Source organism: Megascapheus bottae, chromosome 7, assembly GCF_031878675.1.
Source record: "Megascapheus bottae isolate mThoBot1 chromosome 7, mThoBot2.hap1, whole genome shotgun sequence".
NCBI classification, from domain to species: domain Eukaryota; kingdom Metazoa; phylum Chordata; class Mammalia; order Rodentia; family Geomyidae; genus Megascapheus; species Megascapheus bottae.
Window position 1 is genome coordinate 32,549,165 of NC_143515.1, and position 20,118 is coordinate 32,569,282.

The 20,118-nt window shown below is 41.3% G+C and overlaps 1 long non-coding RNA gene across 1 annotated transcript in view; it reads left to right on the forward strand.

Annotated features, from left to right (window-relative positions):
* The window catches only part of LOC150060537 (uncharacterized), a 491,819-nt gene that overhangs the window by 445,877 nt on the left and 25,824 nt on the right, over positions 1-20,118 (forward strand). The gene's annotated exons all lie outside the window — the stretch shown is intronic.

Genomic DNA, 20,118 nt, shown 5'->3' on the forward strand with positions numbered 1-20,118 from the left:
ATGAAAGAGCTTTTTACCTAGTTGAAGAGTAGTGTTGATGATACCTTGTAGAGGATGATGTCATCTAAGGCACTTGCTTTCTAGTTTCTTGCCCCTGAAATCCTTATTCTGGGTTGTTCTAGCCATGTTGGACTTGGATCCCTCTTTATATTTCTCTTGTTCACTTAGGAACTGGTTCTTGGAAAACCTATTAGGTTTTGCATTCTTTTTTATTTCATTTTAAAACTTAATTTACTTTATTCTTATTGTAGTGGTGGTATACAGAGGTATTGCAATTGCACAAGTCAGGTAATAAGTATATTTCCATTTATACAGTATCTTCCGTTCCCTCATGCTCTCCCAGTCCCTCTTGACTCTATCCACAAGTTATGTAGCTCACTTTCGTTGGTGTCCAGTGGGCTCCACTGCTCTGTTTTTGTCATTTTACCCTTGAGTTCTGTACACCTCCCAAACCCTTCTGAAGAGGTATACTTGAATACACCATACATAAGGTAAAGAAGACAGATCATCAAAAATTAAAAACTAAACAAAAGAAAGGGGGAAAAAGGATGTTTCTTCCCTCCACCTTTTGGAGTTCATTTCTGAATTTTATATGAATAAAAAGAGGCACATGGGCTTTGCATTTTTGTTTCTCTCCTAATGGTGCCCTCTTTTGTTCTCAATGTTTGTGATTATCTAGAATCCTTTCTAATTTATATCCCAATGAATTTTAGATCTCATTCTTGCACATCCAAAAGAATATGCACGATTTGTGTCTCTGAGTTTGGCTTAGCTCACCTAACATGATTTGTTCTAGTTCTATTTCCTTGCAGATGATATTACTTTATTCTTCCTAATGGCTGTGTAAAATTCCATTGTGTATAGGTACCACATAGTTTGGATCCACTCATCTATTGTGGGGCATCTGAGTTGCTCTATATCTTGCCTATTATGAATAGCGAAGCAATAAAAACGGTCTGTGTTTAGTTTTTTTGAGGAACCTCATACTGCTGTTCAGAGAGGTTGTACTCCTTTACATTCCCACCAATATGTAGAAGAGTTACTTTGCCCCCAAGATTTCCAACAATATTTGCAGTTCAAATTCACAGTGTTGGACAATCTGACAGGGGTGAGATGGAACTTCAGAGTTGTTTTAATTTGCGTTTCCTTTATGGCCAGGGTTGATGAGCATTTCCTCAAGTGTATCTTTGCCATTCTCACCTCTTCTGAGAAATCTCTACTTAGCTCCCTTGCCCATTAAGTGATTGCTTTATAAGGTTTGGTAGGGGTTGGTTTCTTAAGCTCTTTGCGTATATTGGATATGAGGACTTTGATATATGGCTTGAAAAGGAAGATCTTTTCCCAGCAATCCTTTTTTTTTTTTTGCCAGTTCTTTCGCTTGAACTCAGGGTCTGGGCACCATCCATGGGCTTCTTTTGCTTAAAGCTAGCACTCTATCACTTGAGCCACAGCACCCCTTTTGGCTATTTCTGTTTATATGGTACTGAGGAATCCAACTCAGGGTTTCATGCATGTGTGGCAAGCACTTTACCACTAAGCCACATTCCAGTCTACTTGTAGTTTTGGAATGGCTGATTGGAGATAAGAATCTCACAAGGACTTTTTTTTTGGCCAGTCCTGGGGCTTGAAGTCAGGGCCTGAGCTTTCTCAAGGCTAGAGCTCTACCACTTGAGCCACAGCACCAGTTCTGTCTTTTCTACATATGTGGTACCGAGGAATCAAACCCAGGTCTTCGTGCATGCTAGGCAAGCACTCTACCATAGGCCAAACACCAGGCCCCACCCAGCAATTCTTTTTTTAAATTTTTTATTGTAATTAATAAAAATTTTACATGATATTTGCCAGATAGAAGGTGCATTAATTCACATACATTGATACCCTTTCACATGTCTTGGTACCCATTACCTTCCTCCCCACGCCCCACCCGTGTGGTTTCCCCCCCCCACCAATTCTTTTATAGTTTATTTTTTTTTCTGGATTCTGTGCCTTGAGCTTTTTTGATCAAGGCTGTGCTCTATTGCTTAAGCCATAGTACCACTTCTGGCTCGTGGCTTAACTGTACATAAGAGTCTTGTCACAGACTTTCTTAACTGGGATGGCTTTGAACTGTGGTCTTCCTGAGTAGCTATGATTACAGGCATGAGCCCCTAGTACACCACGAGTTGTGCATTCTCATACTCATAGATGTCAACTCCTAGAGATACAGGTCTCTTTTTTGCATAGCCCTGATACTTTGAAAAGTAGTCTCTGCCCATTAGAAGCAAATACTAAAGAAATGGAATACACAGAGGAAGGCAGACTTCTGTCTGACTTAAAAGGCTTTTATTGTAAAGATGATATACATAGGGGGTACAGTTACTTAAGTCAGGTAACGAGTACATTTCCTTTTGAACAATGTTACCGCCTCCCTCATTCTCCCCCGGGTTTGCCTTCTCCCCACTTGAAGTTATATCGTTCATTTCCAACATAGTGTCTAGTCCGTGTCACTGCTAAATTGGCTTACCCTTTATCTCACCATTTCTGTGCTTCTTCCAGTGATAGCCAGACCAGTCCCCACAATTTGTGTCAGAAGAAAAGGAATGAATATGGAGTCCAAGATAAAAAGGATGTCATTCTAGTTGAAATTAACTGGTTTTACTTAACATGAAACTATCAAGCATATTCTGGAGCAAGGCTCCTATTGCAAACTCTACATAGTAATCTATTGGTTTGTGTACTTATAGTTGCTGAGAAACATTGCACGGAAAACCAACTAGCGTTACCTTTCTACAATTGTGATGATTATTTCTATGTCAAGATGACTTTACTCCTGCCTAGGTAAATCAGTACTGTCCATGGTAATAACTGGCTCAACCTCATGAGGCTTGCCCTCACGAGCCTACATCTCCAGCCCAGCTTCTGTGATATTCCCCAAGTCTCTGCATGTTTTCTGTATTGGGTAGACAGCATATGAGTAGGCCATCTGTTCAGATTGTTAGCAGAGTCCACAGCTACTGTAGAGGCATATACACAAGACACATTTATTATAGAAACAATCTTTGTTTTCATTCTTGTGTATATTTTTATTCTCTTTAAATAGTTGTACAAAGGCAGTATCAACCATCCATTTCCCATCAAGAGCTCCAGAAATCAAACCAATGGCTTAGTGATTGTCTGTTTTAAGAAGATGGAGTCATAGGATTTTCATTTGGGATGTTCATGTGCGACATGAGGTGTGGGACATCACAGACCACCATTCCACATTTTGTCTTGAAAGTAGCGAAAGAGCCAGGTGCTGGTGGCTCATGTCTGTAATCCTAGCTACTGAAGAGGCTGAGATCAGAGGATCACAGTTTCAAAGAAGCCTGGGTACCATTGTCGAGGAGACTGTTATCTCCAATTCAACACCAGAAAACTGGAATGGCACTGTGGCTCAGAGACAATGCCCAAGGCCTGAGTTCAAACCCCTCGATCAAAAAAAAAAAATCAAATAGCAAATTCCCATTGGGTATGATCCAACTAAGGCTGTGCTGTATTGATGAAATCTACTCTCTTAGATACTATAGTTACAATACCTGGTCATGTGAGACATTCCACCAATGCTGGTTTAAAGGATGGGGGATCCATGAGTGATGGTATTTATTTATTTATTTATTTATGAGCCAGTCCTGTAGACTGAGCTCAGGGCCTTAGCACTGTCTTTGGGCTTTCTCAAGGCTGAAGCTCTAGCACTTGAGCCACAGCACCACTTCTCCCGTTTTCTATGTATGTGGTACCAAGATATCAAACCCGGGTCTTTGTGCTTGCTAGGGAAGCACTCTACTGCTAGGGCAAACTCCAGACCTGGTCCATGAGCATTTTTGTTCATGATCAGACCTCTACTGAAACTGCAACTCTCATTTGTGATTAACTAGAGATAAGAGCCCAAGGGGCTTTCATGCCCAAGCTGATTTCCAACCCCAATCCTCTGATCTCAGCTTCCTGACTTGCAAGAGTTAGAAGCAGAAATCTTTTCATTTGGTTGGCGGGAAAGATTTGTTAATAATTTAATGTGAAGTATAAATGTGCTCAATTGTAAGTTGCAAACCAATATGATATTAGGGATTTGTTTTCACTTTCATGTTTATTGAAGTTTTAGAATCAGGGAAGTTTTTCATAATTGTCAATGTTTGTTGTAACATTGCCACCTTGACAATGTCAAAGGTACTGATCAGTTTCTTTTGTGCCGTTATATATACATTTGTTCATTTCTTTTCATCTCTCTTTTTTTTTCTTTGCCAGTCCTCGACTTGATTTCAGGGCCTGAGCACTGTCCTTGGACTTTCTCAAGGCTAGAGCTCTACCACTTGAGCCTCAGCACCACTTCCACCTTTTTTCATGTATGTGGTACCGAGGAATCGAACCTGGGTCTTTGTGCATGCTGGGCAAGCACTCTACCACTAGGCCAAACTCCTGGTCCTCTTTTCATCTCTTTTTTTTTGAAATTTAAACATTTTTACTGTTAGGGTGATTTACAGAGGGGTTACAATCAGATAAATCAGTTAATGAGTACATTGCCTTTTAAACAGGATTATCTGCTCCCTCATTATCTCCCAGTTTTTCCCCTTTCCTCTTCCCTGCCCCTGCCAGGTTATATAGTTCATTTCCAACAGTGGCTAGTGAGTCTCACTGCTGATGGTTTAGCCTTTGTCCCTTTGCTTTCCCTTCTCCTCCCCAAATCAAATGAACGTATATAAAGACAAAGGGTACATACATTTAAAAAATAGTGACAAAAGAGAATATACCAAGGAGAAAAAAGAAAGAAAAAAAGAAAGAATTGCAAACAGTACAATAAAAAATCTCTTGATTCCATTTCTTAGAGTTCATTTTGATCCTAGAGAACGTTCTATGATCATACGTACATAGCTATTGAGCCCTTGTGATCCTCTCCTAAGAACAGCTTCCGGTCCATTATATGATGAGTTGTCTCTGTCCCAGTGTAGCCAGGTGGCCTGTGGGCTCCATCCCTAATGTTTACGTTCCTCCTAGAGGTACTTGGATAGCTCCAGGGCTCAGATATGACCACCACTGCAGCCACTGCTGTTGTGACTGCTGGCACAATCACTGTATGTGGATACCGAATTCTGTCTTCTTATGCAAGCAGTTTATAATTTTCTTCTTTGGTATAAATCTCTGTATAAACAATAGCTACGTTGGAGTGACTGTCTAGATGTGAAAAGCTTGATGGGACCCTCAAGTTCTGCTTCCTCAGGGGACTTAGTTGGGTCAGTTATCCATCTGCCATCTTCTCCAAAATTCAACGTTTTAAAATCAATTTATTCAATTGTAACGTCTTTGTGAAAATGACTAGTAGGAAAAATGATACACATTCAGGTGTGTAAAAGTAGGGAGGTACTGGTGAACCATTCTAATAATCCTCAGGAAGCTGGGACCCGAGGATAATGGTAGAAGTAGATATGGATCAAGTGACTGTGCATTGGCCTCAAGTATGAGTAAAAAACAATGCAATATAGACTACATTTGGTTTCATTCTGAAAATGTACTATTGTGCCTCTGACTAGTGTACGTCTAAATGGTGTGATGAATTATATTTCAGGAAAGTTTTTTGTTTTATTGTGTGGGTCCTGTGGTTTGAACTCAGGGTCTGAGCACTCCCTCTGAGCTTTTTTGGCTTAAAGCCAGGTCTCAACCATATCAGCCAGAGCTCTTCTTTTGGCTTTTTGATGGTAAATTAGAAATAAGTGTCACACAAAATTATGTCACAGGAATGATCATTCCTGCATAGGCTGTCTTTGAAGAGCAATCCTCAGTCCGCAGCCTCTGCGCTAGCTAGGAATACAGGCACGAGCCAAGGGCTCAAGAAATGGTTTTCAGCAAAATTTAGTAAGCTTCCTACAATGATCCTCCACCCTGTGTCCTTCTACTCGGTTCTCCTTTCCTGTCCTCTCAGTCGCCATCGCCCACTCCCCATCCAGCTGTGCCTCTTGTGGCCTCTGAAGTGGAACACAGGGCCCTGCAGCTTGACTGCAGTGACTCATTGCTGTGCCTGTGCAAATGCCTGTCTCCCTGGGGTTCTCCTGGAATAGACACTAGGAGCAGATTTTGCTTGTGCTGGTCCTTTGCGGCGAGTGGTGTGGGAACCAGCAAGGCAAGAAGGAGCAGTACAGGACACATTTAGTGTTTTGTCTACTTCACATATTTGATCTTGTCCACCCAGTAACTCCAGATCCTCAGGTGGGAAATTTAGGTTGGAAATCTAGGTGCACTTGCATTCTCTGAGGAATTCAGACACTCAGGCCTCCATTGGAGGCCTCGACCTTTGAATTTAATGTGATCCCAGCCCACAGCTGAACCTCACAAATCAAGTGGACCAGTGATACTAGCCCTGTGTGTTTAGTGATTAATTGAAGTATTATAGCACATCTTGCTGCCCTGAATAATTAAATGGGTACTGAATAAATAAATAAATGATCCTAAATGATGAGGCCTTTCTCAGGGTGGACTTTATGCTACTTTGCTTCACTGGCTAGGCCCCAGGATAGCCTTTGTCCCCAGGATAACCATGAGCTCTTGGCTCTAATGTGGTAGATTTCTCTCATATCATGCATTTGCCTTTTCTTCTTCTCATCTTAGATAACTGCATCGTGTGTGTGTGTGTGTGTGTGTGTGTGTGTGTGTGTGTGTGTGCCAATACTGGGGGTAGAATTGAGGGCCAGTGTGTTTCACTTATCTTTTTCACTCAGTGCTACTGTAAACTTCCCTTTCCACTCTATGCTGCTCAAATTACAATGAGCTTATGACTTATTTGTCTGCCATTGCTGCCTTAGAGTCTCAGTATTCATCTCTCAGTCTCTTGATTGGCTAGGATTGCAAGGAAGAGCCATGACCACCTGGCTTCAAAGTGTGTGGGTCCCCTGCTTCACCTGCCCCTTAAAGCTCAACATTTTTCACAGTACCCTAGAGCCTTTTACTGTACTTTTTCTTGCCACTCCTAGAGCTTGATCTCAGCACCTGATCACTGCCCTTGGGCTTCTTTTGCTCAAGGCTAGCATTCTAACAGTTGAGCCACTGGGTGATTCCTGGCTTTTTCAGTGTATGTGGTAACAAGGAATTGAACTCAGGGCTTCATGCATGCTAGGCAAGCACTCTACCACTTGCTCATGCTCCAGGCGCTGTTTTCTCCCATTTTTGAAAAGTATTTTCTAAGTAGTATTTAGAACCCAACCTTAGAAATTAAGTCTTATAACACGGCTCCATGATTCTTCTAAAAGACAAAATGACCTTTCCTTTTTTCTTCCTACTCTTGGACTCTGTTGGTTCTGATGTCTTTAATCCTCCCATGCACAATTCAAGTGCAACTTTTCTCCACCCTCAATCCAATTTCTTCTTTCAAGTTTAACTTTTGAGTCCAAACTCTATCCAAAATGAAGCCAAACTTTGCAATATCATAAAACTCAAATGGGTTCTTTATTAGTCATATATTAAATTTCATTACATTTAATCGTTCAGGTTTATTAAGTTTTGGATATATTGTAGTAATATTATTCTACCAACATCTATGCATTTATATCAATATACTATATGCCTATATAAATGTTCATATTTATCTTTGTATATATATATACATATATATTTTTATATATATATGGGAAAACATGTGGTACCCACAATCGCAGCAACTCTTACACTGTGTAGCCATAGTAGTGAGACACTTCCATATCTCTTTGCCTCTGAACAAAAAACTGCAGTTTCCCCAAAGCAGTGTATTGGGCAGCATTCTCACGCTCTTGCTGGGCCCGCCTTTTCATGGCTTCACGCTCTGGCCTTTGCTCCTTGGTGATGGGATTTGATACTACAGGGCCAGGAATATCGGGTTTCCTCCATGGAATTGGTTGGCGGCTGAAATCTTGGAGTAGGTACTGGTTATGAGGCTTAGGCGGTGAACGGAACTCGTTCCCAGCAGTGGAAACAGGCTTGTGCTGGACAGAAGCGCTGGATGAGGTTGAGTGGGGTTCAGGCCTAGCAACAGCAGACTGAGATACACTAGGCTGGGGAGCATTGGCCGATCCCTGTGTGTATGTATTGGTTACACTTGGCTGAGATGCTTTGGTGGAACCTCTGAGACTCGTGTTGGCAGAAGCTGGTTGAGACAGGCTGACTGCGGTAGGTTGAGCCGTGGTAGGATGAGGCCGTGCAGGGTATGGTACAGTGGGCCTCCTGGAGGCCAGAGACTGTGGCCTGTGAGGAACGGGTCGAGCCTGAGGCTTCTCTGGGGTTAGAAAAGGCAAAGGAACCAACTTGACCTTGCCAGGGGGAGGCAGCTCATCCTGGGATGGGGATGGACACTGGCTTTCACTCCTATCCCTCTTCTTGACTTGAATGTTTCTAGGGCCTTTACCCTCATGTGGAATATCCAGCCATGATTTCATGGCAGAGTCTCGTGTGCCGCTTGCAGTTTTCTTCTCATTCTTCTTTCCTAGGGCATGAAAAACCTGCACTGACTCCCACATCTGCACGCCTAGGTTGGTTCGAGGTCTTTTGAAGGTCTCTTGGCTAAGCTCAGGGTGGCTTCTCTTGTGCTTCATCTTGGGAATGCTTGCCTTCTCTTCTGCTTTCAGTTTGTTCCCTGACTGCTTGGTTTCTTCACATTTCTTGGGATTGCTTCCCCTGATCCTTTTGGGCTCATTCTGCCCATGGCTCTTTGTTTTGCTCACCCTGCTGGATGCAGGCTTTGGGGTCTGGGCTGTGTTCAGGGAAGCCTTGTCACTGGCTGGGGTGCTACACTCAGTTTCCTCTTCCTTCAGCAGGCCCTGTGGCTGCAGCTGCTGGCCTTTGGCCTCGGGAGTTCCATCCACACTTTCCAAGGTGTCGTGCTTGTTCTTGGACACTTGATCAGTGGAATACTTGGTGACCACAGAGTTTTCCTGCAGCAGAATCTCATTGATGGTGTCTGTATCTTTGATGTGGGTTATAGTAGAAATATTGGATTGCTGAAAATCTGTGAAGGAGGTGAAAATCTGGTTAAAATGAATGTCTTGACCATCACAGTGATATCTTTTAGCTACCCACTGTCACATTCCATTCCATTTGTCTCAAGACTCAGAGTATCCAAATTGGCCTTGTTCCATGTAGACTTCTCTCTTGGCCCTAAGGTTAATGTCGACCTGCAGCTGCTAAATGTCAGGTGGAGCATCCTGACTTTCTGTTAGTTTCTCAAAGGCAACCAGAGGCTTTCAAACCTTGCTTTCAATTTCATCCTAACGCGTATTCTCTGTGTCTGGATTTGCTGGAGGCAAGACCAAGGTACTAGGAATGTTTACTACTGGATTGATATTGGAATGTCTCCAAAGTCAGGTGACACATGTTTCTCTCAGGGACTTCAACATTTATGCTTGTAGGACTTGGGTTGTCTGCAGTTTGTGACTGGCAAAATTTATGATTCTAGAAAGTTGTGATTCTAGAAAAGTGTATGCATTGCCAGGGAAGTTTCTACTGATGTAAAGAAATCACAGCAGAAATCAGTCCCTGGTAAGTAACATGCTCCATTTATGCACCAATGATTTAAGGGCATTGTCATCACTGAGCAAGGTGTTTCTAGCAGCTAGTTTTAAGCACCATGGACAGGATCGTGAGTTGGAAGATCGTGATAGCTACTCTATGTAAAACTTGTGCTAATTCATTTTTATTATTTCTTTTCCCTTTTCCTCTATAGAATTGTTGTCAGTGAAATAAAAATGAAAGAAGTTTTAAAAGTAGGAAATGATTTGGACATCATGTATGGGTCAGAAGTAAAGTAGTTCCTTACTGTGTTCTTGACTCTGGGTTCAAACAACAAAAAACCCAGCTTTATAAAGTGTCATCTATTTATATAGTTGTCGATTATTGCCAGTGTCCTGTAAGTAAAATAGGTGTTGATTCTCACCCTGATCTGAGAGAACGGCAAGTGAGGGGCAGTCAGGGAGGGGAGGACAGGTTTAGCATGTTTTGAGTGCATTTCTGAGAGTTGAGTGTGTGTGCATGTGCATGTGTGTGTGAGGGAGAGACGGGGAGAATAGAGAGCTAGAGAATGTGATCATGCACTGGATGCTTCTGGGACTTGAACTCAGCCATTTTTCTTTTGCTGCTTGACTTTTTCTTAGGCCTGATGTATTCTCGCTTTTTTTAGGCATCTATTGTCTGCATTTGGGAACTGACAATGAGATGTTGAAAACACTTTGCAGGCTGACTTTGAAATTTGTTCCTCAGCTCTCAGGCTCCTGATTAGCTAGGCCACAGGCATGATTCAGTGGTGCTCAGCTCCAGGGTGGAATTCCTGCCCATGAAATATGCAAAATATATATTCTCACCTGCTTCCTTTGGGCAGGTTCTCTGCACACAGTAAAGCAAGTTTATCTGCTATTATCAAAACTAATGTTTGACATATTTTCCAATGAAAGCAAAGAACTCGAACAAGAAGGGGATTAATTAGGGAGAATGGATTGTGAGGACAATGTAGACCATGGCCTCACTGAGTGTGCTTTGGGTGGCATCTAAGAGCAGCACAGCCATATTTCCTCACTTATGTATTTACTTAATTATCCAGTGCAATTAGTGGCAGCACTGAGGTTTGAAGCAGTCAGTGCTCCACCACTGGAGCTATACCCTTGGCCCTCTGCCTCATGGCAGAAATTGGAGGTCTCCTTGTGAGTGTGGTGGGTGAGACTGAGGATTTAGACTATATTTGTGGAGTAGTGGAGACTCTATGCAGATGCAGGTCAGCCCCTCGTTTTTGTGCTGCTAATCCTGTTCCTTTCTGTTGTCTGTGCTTACCTTGAACATTGGTTTCTGGGTGGTGTTGAGCAGACACAGAGTAGTAGATTCCAGAAGTGGAGACTGGTGGTGGGACATTTGCGGGCTGAACCTCTTGGAGCATCATCACGATTTCTGGCTGAGGAGCAAAGACCCTGCTCCCTGTATAGGACACAGAGCCATATGATTGCAGGCAGGGACCAGGTTCTCCAGATAATAGAGGGCCCACTGTGCTTTGGTTATAGTAGTAAATTTGGTTGTTTCGTTGGCAGGGAAGTAACAAGCTACTACTCTCTTGTTGTGCAACGTGAGATAACGTCCCCTGAACCAGGCTGGCAGACAGCGATGGATACAGAGGGACTATGGCATTTGCATCCGCATATCGAGATGTCATAGTCATTGAAGGGACTGCTGTGCCCTGGTCAATGAGAGTCAATGTGAAGTCTCCCAGTGCAGAGGACTTTTTATTGTGTCCTGTGTACTCCCATTCAAAAGCACTGGCACAGGAGGAGGCTGCAGTGGAGATGTGGCTCTGGCCAGTAACCCCTGACAGCATGGGTGTGCTGGAATGTTGGCAAAGACCCGTGAGTGGCTGCAAAGAGGTGCCAGAGGTTGATGGCAGTGGCCATGCTGAAGTGAAGGCTGGGGTGGAGACTGTGGAGATGTTGCAGCTGTTGCCTGTTAGAGAAGTGGCATCGTTCTCCACAGGAAGAGGAAGCTGTAGTGAGTTTGCAGCTCCAAGTAAAGATGGATGCTGGAAATTGTCTGCAAGAAGCAAGGGGTGGTTAAAAAATGGATAAGGTTGCCCAACTCTCACTGTTTTGGAGGAACAGCATATTGGAAGCTGGCTGTGACTGACTGGGAATGCTCTCATTCCAATAGCCACCCACATTCTTCTGATGAACTTGGCAAAGAGGTTCAACAGGAGACACCAAGTGGTTCCTGTGCTGTTTCCTAGGCAGAAGCAGGCTTCTCCTTCTTGTCCTGACTTTCCCTGAGTCACTCCTAACTGTGTCCTAGCATGTGAGCCTTTTGAATCTCAGGTATCCTCAGTGTACTTGTTAGATCACCCATTCAAGAGCAGGAAACCTAGGGGCAGAGGCCAGCCTGATTGGCTCAAATACTTCTTTTGAATTACTATGAGCACCGTGTTCCAAAGGGTGAGCAGGTGAAGAATGCCCAGAAATCAGGAGAACTTGAACTTCCTATAAGCCAGTGGATGTTGGTCTTGAGAAAATAGTTTGCATTTTTCTTGTTATTGTGTAACCTTATAGAAATCTCTGGCCATTTTTAGTGCTTACTTAAAACACAGACCAGAAGATAAGTAAAGAATACAATGACCACCTCAGAGTTCCCAATATACTTTTTGTAGGAAACCTGAAACCCTCTGCTGGGTTGGGTGGCTCACTCCGGTAATCCTAGCTACTCAGGAGGCTGAGATCTGAGGATTAAGGTTCAAAATCAGCTGAAGCACAAAAAGACCTGAGACTCTTATTTCCAATTAAGCTCCAGAAAACGGGAACTGGGACTTGGCTCTAGGGTAGGATGGTAGCTCTGAGCTGAAGAGCTGAGGGATTCTCCCAGGCCCTTGTCAAAAACCATGACCCACACAAAAGAAGAAAAGGAAGGGGCCAGGAGTTTGGCCTAGTGGTTGAAGTGCTTGCCTAGCATGCATGAAGACCCGGGTCCGATTCCTTGGTACCACATACACAGAAAAAAGCTAGAAGTGGTGTTGAGGCTCAAGTGGTAGAGCTCTAGCCTTGAGAAAGTCCAAGGACAGTGCTCAGGCCCTGAGCTCAAGCCCAGGACTGGCAAAAAAAAAGAAGACTGAGACGTTCTGAACTTCAAGTCACTCATCAATGATATATTATACATGCTGAAAACAATGATATCAGTAATAATATTGAATAATGAATGTAAGTGACATATTATACATGACTGATATGGAACAAAATAGAAAGACATTAAAGCTAATTTGGATGTATGTCAAATATTCATTATAGTACACTTACCAATAAATAAAGTGATCTTATTACATATGCAATGTTGTGAAAACAAACATTTTCTCATCTATTTCAGACAAAAACCATCACAGGATTAGAAAGTGGTTTTGAATTATATGTGTGTGTGTGTGTGTGCGCGTGTGTGTGTGTGTGTGCGTGTGCATGTGTGTGTGTGTGTGTGCGAGTTTTGTATTCTGGGAGTTGAACTGAAGTTGGTATAGGTGTAATGTGTGTGGAAGCAGAAAAATGCATTAAATGTAAATATTCAAGCAGTCACGCTTTGTTTTTGCTAGTCCTGTTCTTGAGCTCAGGGCCTGAGCACTGTCCTTGGACTTTCTCAAGGCCAGAGCTCTACTACTAGAGCCTCAGCACCACTTCTAGCTTTTTTCTATGTGTGTGATACCAAGGAATTGATCCTGCATCTTCATGCATGCTAGGCAAGCACTCTACCACTAGGCCAAACTCCCAGCCCCCATGCTGTTTTTAAATACAGATTTTATTCTTATACTTCTGCATGTGAAATGTTTGAAATTATACTTTCAAGATAAAATTCTGGAAAGGACTATTTTGGACAATAGGGCCTAATATGTGCTATGTAACTGTTGTATCATGTTTACAAGGTGAAAGTTTTCAGAGCTCAGAGGCTCAGAATTTCTATTTTCTGGTCTTTCTCAGCTTGTGGAAGCTGTTGAATTTCCTTAGCGAAAGCTTTCTTTCTCCACTTAAAGGCATACCACTCCAATCTGTTCTTATATCGCTCATCTCTCATTCTTCTCCCTGGATTGACAATAGTGAATCTTCCTTTTCATGAACATGGATAACTCTTCATTTATTCGACTGCTCCTTTGATTTTCTCACCAAAGCTTGGTAATTTTCAGCATGTACATCTTACACATATCTTTTGTAATTATTCTAAGTATCTCATAATTTTGGTAGTATAAATGGCACTCTCAATTCAATTTCCAGTTGCTTTTTGAGAATGATTAATCATTGTCTTCTGACCCTATATCCTGGACGTTAGGTAACTTGGTTTTTTTTTTACATCATCCCTCATGCCATATACATGGTCATAATTGACATAGATCAATATTTTTGAATGTGCAGGAGACCTAGTATCCCTAGCACATGGGATAGTGTGGTTAGACAATCACTTTTTTTTTTTTGCCTGTCCTGGGCATGCGCTCAGGGCCTCGGCACTGTCCTTGGACTTTCTCAAGGTTAGAGCTCTACCACTTGAGCCTCAGGACCACTTCTGACTTTGTTGTTTTTTTTTTTCCAATGTATGTGGTACCAAAGAATCGAACCTGGCTTTTTCGTGCATGCGAGGCAAACACTCTACCAGTAGGCCAAACTCCTAGTCCCAGACAATCACTTTTGTCAGGACATTAATACCAGATTGGACAATATAGCACAAATGTAGAAAAGAAAAAATCAGAACAAAGAAAGACAAACCAAAATGATTTCTCTAAATATCATACCTCAATGTAAAGATATTAATTGTTCTAGCTGGGTATTTAAATCAACTTAGTATAAATAGCAGCATCAAAAATCTTTAAAAACCGTTTGAAATGGGAATTAATGCACCATCTATCTGGCAAATATCATGTAACCCTTATATAACAGTAAAAAAAAATATATATATAAACGTTTGAAAACCAATCTGAGAAAAATATTGATACAAATGTAAAATAAACACTTAGAATTCTATCATTATCATCATTATTTACAGCTTTTAGTTGAAACCTGCTTCTGATACAAATTACAATACTTTATTAAAAAATGCATGTTCAGCTCTCATGATTCAAGGCTGTAATCCTAACTACTGGAGCTTGAGGTTTGAAAATTATTATTTCAAGCCAGTCCTTCCCATAAAGTCTGTAGGACTCTTATTAACGGTTAAATATCAAAACCTGGAATTGGAGACCTGATGAGTTGTAGAGCTCTACCTATAAGCTAAAAAGCTCAGAGACAGTGTCAAGCTTGGAGTTTAAATCTTGGTATTCATACAAACACACACACACACACACACACACACACACACACACACACACACACACACACTTCCATGAAGTCTAAATATAAGAATGAAAAGTAATGTTGAAATATATTACAGAACCTTCTGTGTAATCCCTCTCAAGAAATATTCCTTAAAATAATTTGGAATACATATCTAAAATGTTTACATTGCAAACTGTCAAGGCTCAGTAGCTCCCTTCTCTAATCCTATTTGGGAAACAGTCTGCTGGACAGTGGTTTGAGATCCATCTAGGCTGGTTACTGAACACCTCATCTCAATCAAATAAGCCCTCTGTTAGTAGATCATGACTGTGGCCCAAGGTACAAGAGAGTCCTTCCTAGGTGGTAGGATCATGGTTCAAGGTTTGCCTGACCTAAAATTTCATATCTTCAAAAAAAACCTAGCTAAAACAAAGAAAGCTAAAGGAGTGGCTGGCACCTGTGCCGGCCCTAAGTTAGTCAGGTTGACAAAAGGCTCGTTCAAAGCATCATCTGTATTCACAGTCAACTAGAAAAAAAAAAACACATAACAAACCTAAAGCAGGAACCAGCTAAAAGTGACATCTCAGAAACTGCTTTTAATGATTCTCTGTTTTAACCTTAGTTGGCTTTTGGTCCATCAATGTGGCTAACACTAACTTCATTTTGCCTGGCTCTGGTTAGATTGCCCTCGGTTTTCTGTGTGTGGATTTAAAAATGTTTGATCCTCTTCAACATTCTATTGAAACCACCGCTGTTTTCTTGAGAATGTCTCGATGCTCTTCATGTCTTTGGCTCTGTGTTATTTCTCATCACCTTCTTCATCTTTTCTTCACCTCTAGTTCCTGGTGAACCTTTCCTTCTAGATCATCTGCCTCGTTCTAGTCCCGTCATCCCCTCTCTCTTCCTGTTTTTCTCTTTACCTTGTCTGAGCAGAAATATGGAAACACACACTATGCTTAAATTTACTACATTTGATATAAACGTAACTATATAGACATCAAAACCTATGACTCTAGAGACATAATGTTTTATTTCATAAATTAATATGTTTCTATGACATACAATCCCTTAGCCTAGTTTTGATTAAGTTCTAAATACTAACCCCAGTGATTGTAAATAGAGATTCCCTCCTGTAACACTTGTTGGTTAAACTTGTCATTTAAAATATGATGTAAAAATCAATGTTAATAAATTCTCCAATTAAAAAAATTTTACTACATTTGAAATACCAAAGTGGAACTAATTTTTAGAGGATACTGTTACAAATGAAGTATCTTGGTATAGGGATTTCAACACGACTAGGTTTCCTTCTCCATTAGTTTGTTTAAAATTGACTCTCTGAAGAAATCTGTAGCTTCATTCTCCATTCATAAATGTCATTAAAAATACAGTGCTGGAGGCCCGGGAGTTTGGCCTAATAGTAGAGTGCTTGCCTAGCATGCATGAAGACCTGGGATCGATTCCTCGGTACCCCACATACATAGCAAAAATCTGGAAGTGGTGCTGAGGCTCAAGTGGTAGACTGCTAGCCTTGAGAAAGTCCAAGGACAGTGCTCAAGCCCTGAGCTCAAGCCCAAGACGGGCAAAAAAAATACAGTGCTGGAAAACAAAGCTATCACAAGATAAACAATTCATTTTCTTCATGTTGCAGACAAAGCAACAGATTTTTGTCACAAAGTAAATCATGTGGCTAAGTCATATATACCTAGTAAACATCACAGCCCAACATTTCTAATTCAATACTTGAAGCTGTTTTGATTCTACTATTAAATTTAGGGAGCAGGGGAGTCTAATGAAAACTCTAAATCCCTTTTTCTTCTTACCTGACATACTGAGACAATGGGTAATATCAACTGGAGAAACAAGGGATGAAGAATGACACTAGAGGATGTGTGCGTAGCTGAAGCTAAAGAGCAAGAGTGTGTCCAGTACGGAGCTCACTGGACACTGGTCACTAGCGATGATCCAAATATACGCCTGGACGATGCCATGGAAACCCCAAGATTCTACCAAGTAGTGATAGGTTCAGTGGGAGAATGATGTCATTACTCAGGCAGTTGAAAGGCCTGGAGTAGCCAATCACAAGATCAGAATCTGAACCAGAAGCTGGGTTTGGGTAGAGAATGGCAGGAGAGCTCTAGTAGCTCTTTAATGCTTGATCTTTGGTGACTTGAGGTCCTGCAAGACAGACAGGAAATCCCCTTTCGTCTACGTTCTTATATTGAGGACATCACCTCAGTGTTTCTCACCAATGTTCATTAATAGTTATTTTTAATTTGCTTATTTTGCTTTCTATATTATATGATAATTACATATTGCATATATAGTTCACATGTTTGAGGGATAAGGAAAGGGACTTTGAGATTGAAAACTTCATTGTTCTGAAACCATTTAGTTGAGCCATTTGAATTTTCAAATAGTAGAAGCAGAATGAAAGAGCTTTTACCTGGTTGAAGAGTAGTGTTGATGATACCTTGTAGAGGATGATGTCATCTAAGGCACTTGCTTTCTAGTTTCTTGCCCCTGAAATCCTTATTCTGGGTTGTTCTAGCCATGTTGGACTTGGATCCCTCTTTATATTTCTCTTGTTCACTTAGGAACTGGTTCTTGGAAAACCTATTAGGTTTTGCATTCTTTTTTATTTCATTTTAAAACTTAATTTACTTTATTCTTATTGTAGTGGTGGTATACAGAGGTATTGCAATTGCACAAGTCAGGTAATAAGTATATTTCCATTTATACAGTATCTTCCGTTCCCTCATGCTCTCCCAGTCCCTCTTGTCTCTATCCACAAGTTATGTAGCTCACTTTCGTTGGTGTCCAGTGGGCTCCACTGCTCTGTTTTTGTCATTTTACCCTTGAGTTCTGTACACCTCCCAAACCCTTCTGAAGAGGTATACTTGAATACACCATACATAAGGTAAAGAAGACAGATCATCAAAAATTAAAAACTAAACAAAAGAAAGGGGGAAAAAGGATGTTTCTTCCCTCCACCTTTTGGAGTTCATTTCTGAATTTTATATGAATAAAAAGAGGCACATGGGCTTTGCATTTTTGTTTCTCTCCTAATGGTGCCCTCTTTTGTTCTCAATGTTTGTGATTATCTAGAATCCTTTCTAATTTATATCCCAATGCATTTTAGATCTCATTTTTGCACATCCAAAAGAATATGCACGATTTGTGTCTCTGAGTTTGGCTTAGCTCACCTAACATGATTTGTTCTAGTTCTATTTCCTTGCAGATGATATTACTTTATTCTTCCTAATGGCTGTGTAAAATTCCATTGTGTATAGGTACCACATAGTTTGGATCCACTCATCTATTGTGGGGCATCTGAGTTGCTCTATATCTTGCCTATTATGAATAACGAAGCAATAAAAACGGTCTGTGTTTAGTTTTTTTGAGGAACCTCATACTGCTGTTCAGAGAGGTTGTACTCCTTTACATTCCCACCAATATGTAGAAGAGTTACTTTCCCCCCAAGATTTCCACCAATATTTGCAGTTCAAATTCACAATGTTGGACAATCTGACAGGGGTGAGATGGAATTTCAGAGTTGTTTTAATTTGCGTTTCCTTTATGGCCAGGGTTGATGAGCATTTCCTCAAGTGTATCTTTGCCATTCTCACCTCTTCTGAGAAATCTCTACTTAGCTCCCTTGCCCATTAAGTGATTGCTTTATAAGGTTTGGTAGAGGTTGGTTTCTTAAGCTCTTTGCGTATATTGGATATGAGGACTTTGATATATGGCTTGAAAAGGAAGATCTTTTCCCAGCAATCCTTTTTTTTTTTGCCAGTTCTTTCGCTTGAACTCAGGGTCTGGGCACCATCCATGGGCTTCTTTTGCTTAAAGCTAGCACTCTATCACTTGAGCCACAGCACCCCTTTTGGCTATTTCTGTTTATATGGTACTGAGGAATCCAACTCAGGGTTTCATGCATGTGTGGCAAGCACTGTACCACTAAGCCACATTCCAGTCTACTTGTAGTTTTGGAATGGCTGATTGGAGATAAGAATCTCACAAGGACTTTTTTTTTGGCCAGTCCTGGGGCTTGAAGTCAGGGCCTGAGCTTTCTCAAGGCTAGAGCTCTACCACTTGAGCCACAGCACCATTTCTGTCTTTTATACATATGTGGTACCGAGGAATCAAACCCAGGTCTTCGTGCATGCTAGGCAAGCACTCTACCATAGGCCAAACTCCAGGCCCCACCCAGCAATTCTTTTTTTAAATTTTTTATTGTAATTAATAAAAATTTTACATGATATTTGCCAGATAGAAGGTGCATTAATTCACATACATTGATACCCTTTCACATGTCTTGGTACCCATTACCTTCCTCCCCACGCCCCACCCGTGTGGTTTCCCCCCCCACCAATTCTTTTATAGTTTATTTTTTTTTCTGGATTCTGTGCCTTGAGCTTTTTTGATCAAGGCTGTGCTCTATTGCTTAAGCCATAGTACCACTTCTGGCTCGTGGCTTAACTGTACATAAGAGTCTTGTCACAGACTTTCTTAACTGGGATGGCTTTGAACTGTGGTCTTCCTGAGTAGCTATGATTACAGGCATGAGCCCCTAGTACACCACGAGTTGTGCATTCTCATACTCATAGATGTCAACTCCTAGAGATACAGGTCTCTTTTTTGCATAGCCCTGATACTTTGAAAAGTAGAAGCAAATACTAAAGAAATGGAAAACACAGAGGAAGGCAGACTTCTGTCTGACTTAAAAGGCTTTTATTGTAAAGATGATATACATAGGGGTTACAGTTACTTAAGTCAGGTAACGAGTACATTTCCTTTTGAACAGTGTTACCGCCTCCCTCATTCTCCCCCGGGTTTGCCTTCTCCCCACTTGAAGTTATATCGTTCATTTCCAACATAGTGTCTAGTCCGTGTCACTGCTAAATTGGCTTACCCTTTATCTCACCATTTCTGTGCTTCTTCCAGTGATAGCCAGACCAGTCCCCACAATTTGTGTCAGAAGAAAAGGAATGAATATGGAATCCAAGATAAAAAGGATGTCATTCTAGTTGAAATTAACTGGTTTTACTTAACATGAAACTATCAATCATATTCTGGAGCAAGGCTCCTATTGCAAACTCTACATAGTAATCTATTGGTTTGTGTACTTATAGTTGCTGAGAAACATTGCACAGAAAACCAACTAGCGTTACCTTTCTACAATTGTGATGATTATTTCTATGTCAAGATGACTTTACTCCTGCCTAGGTAAATCAGTACTATCCATGGTAATAACTGGCTCAACCTCATGAGGCCTGACCTCTCGAGCCTACATCTCCAGCCCAGCTTCTGTGATATTCCCCAAGTCTCTGCATGTTTTCTGTATTGG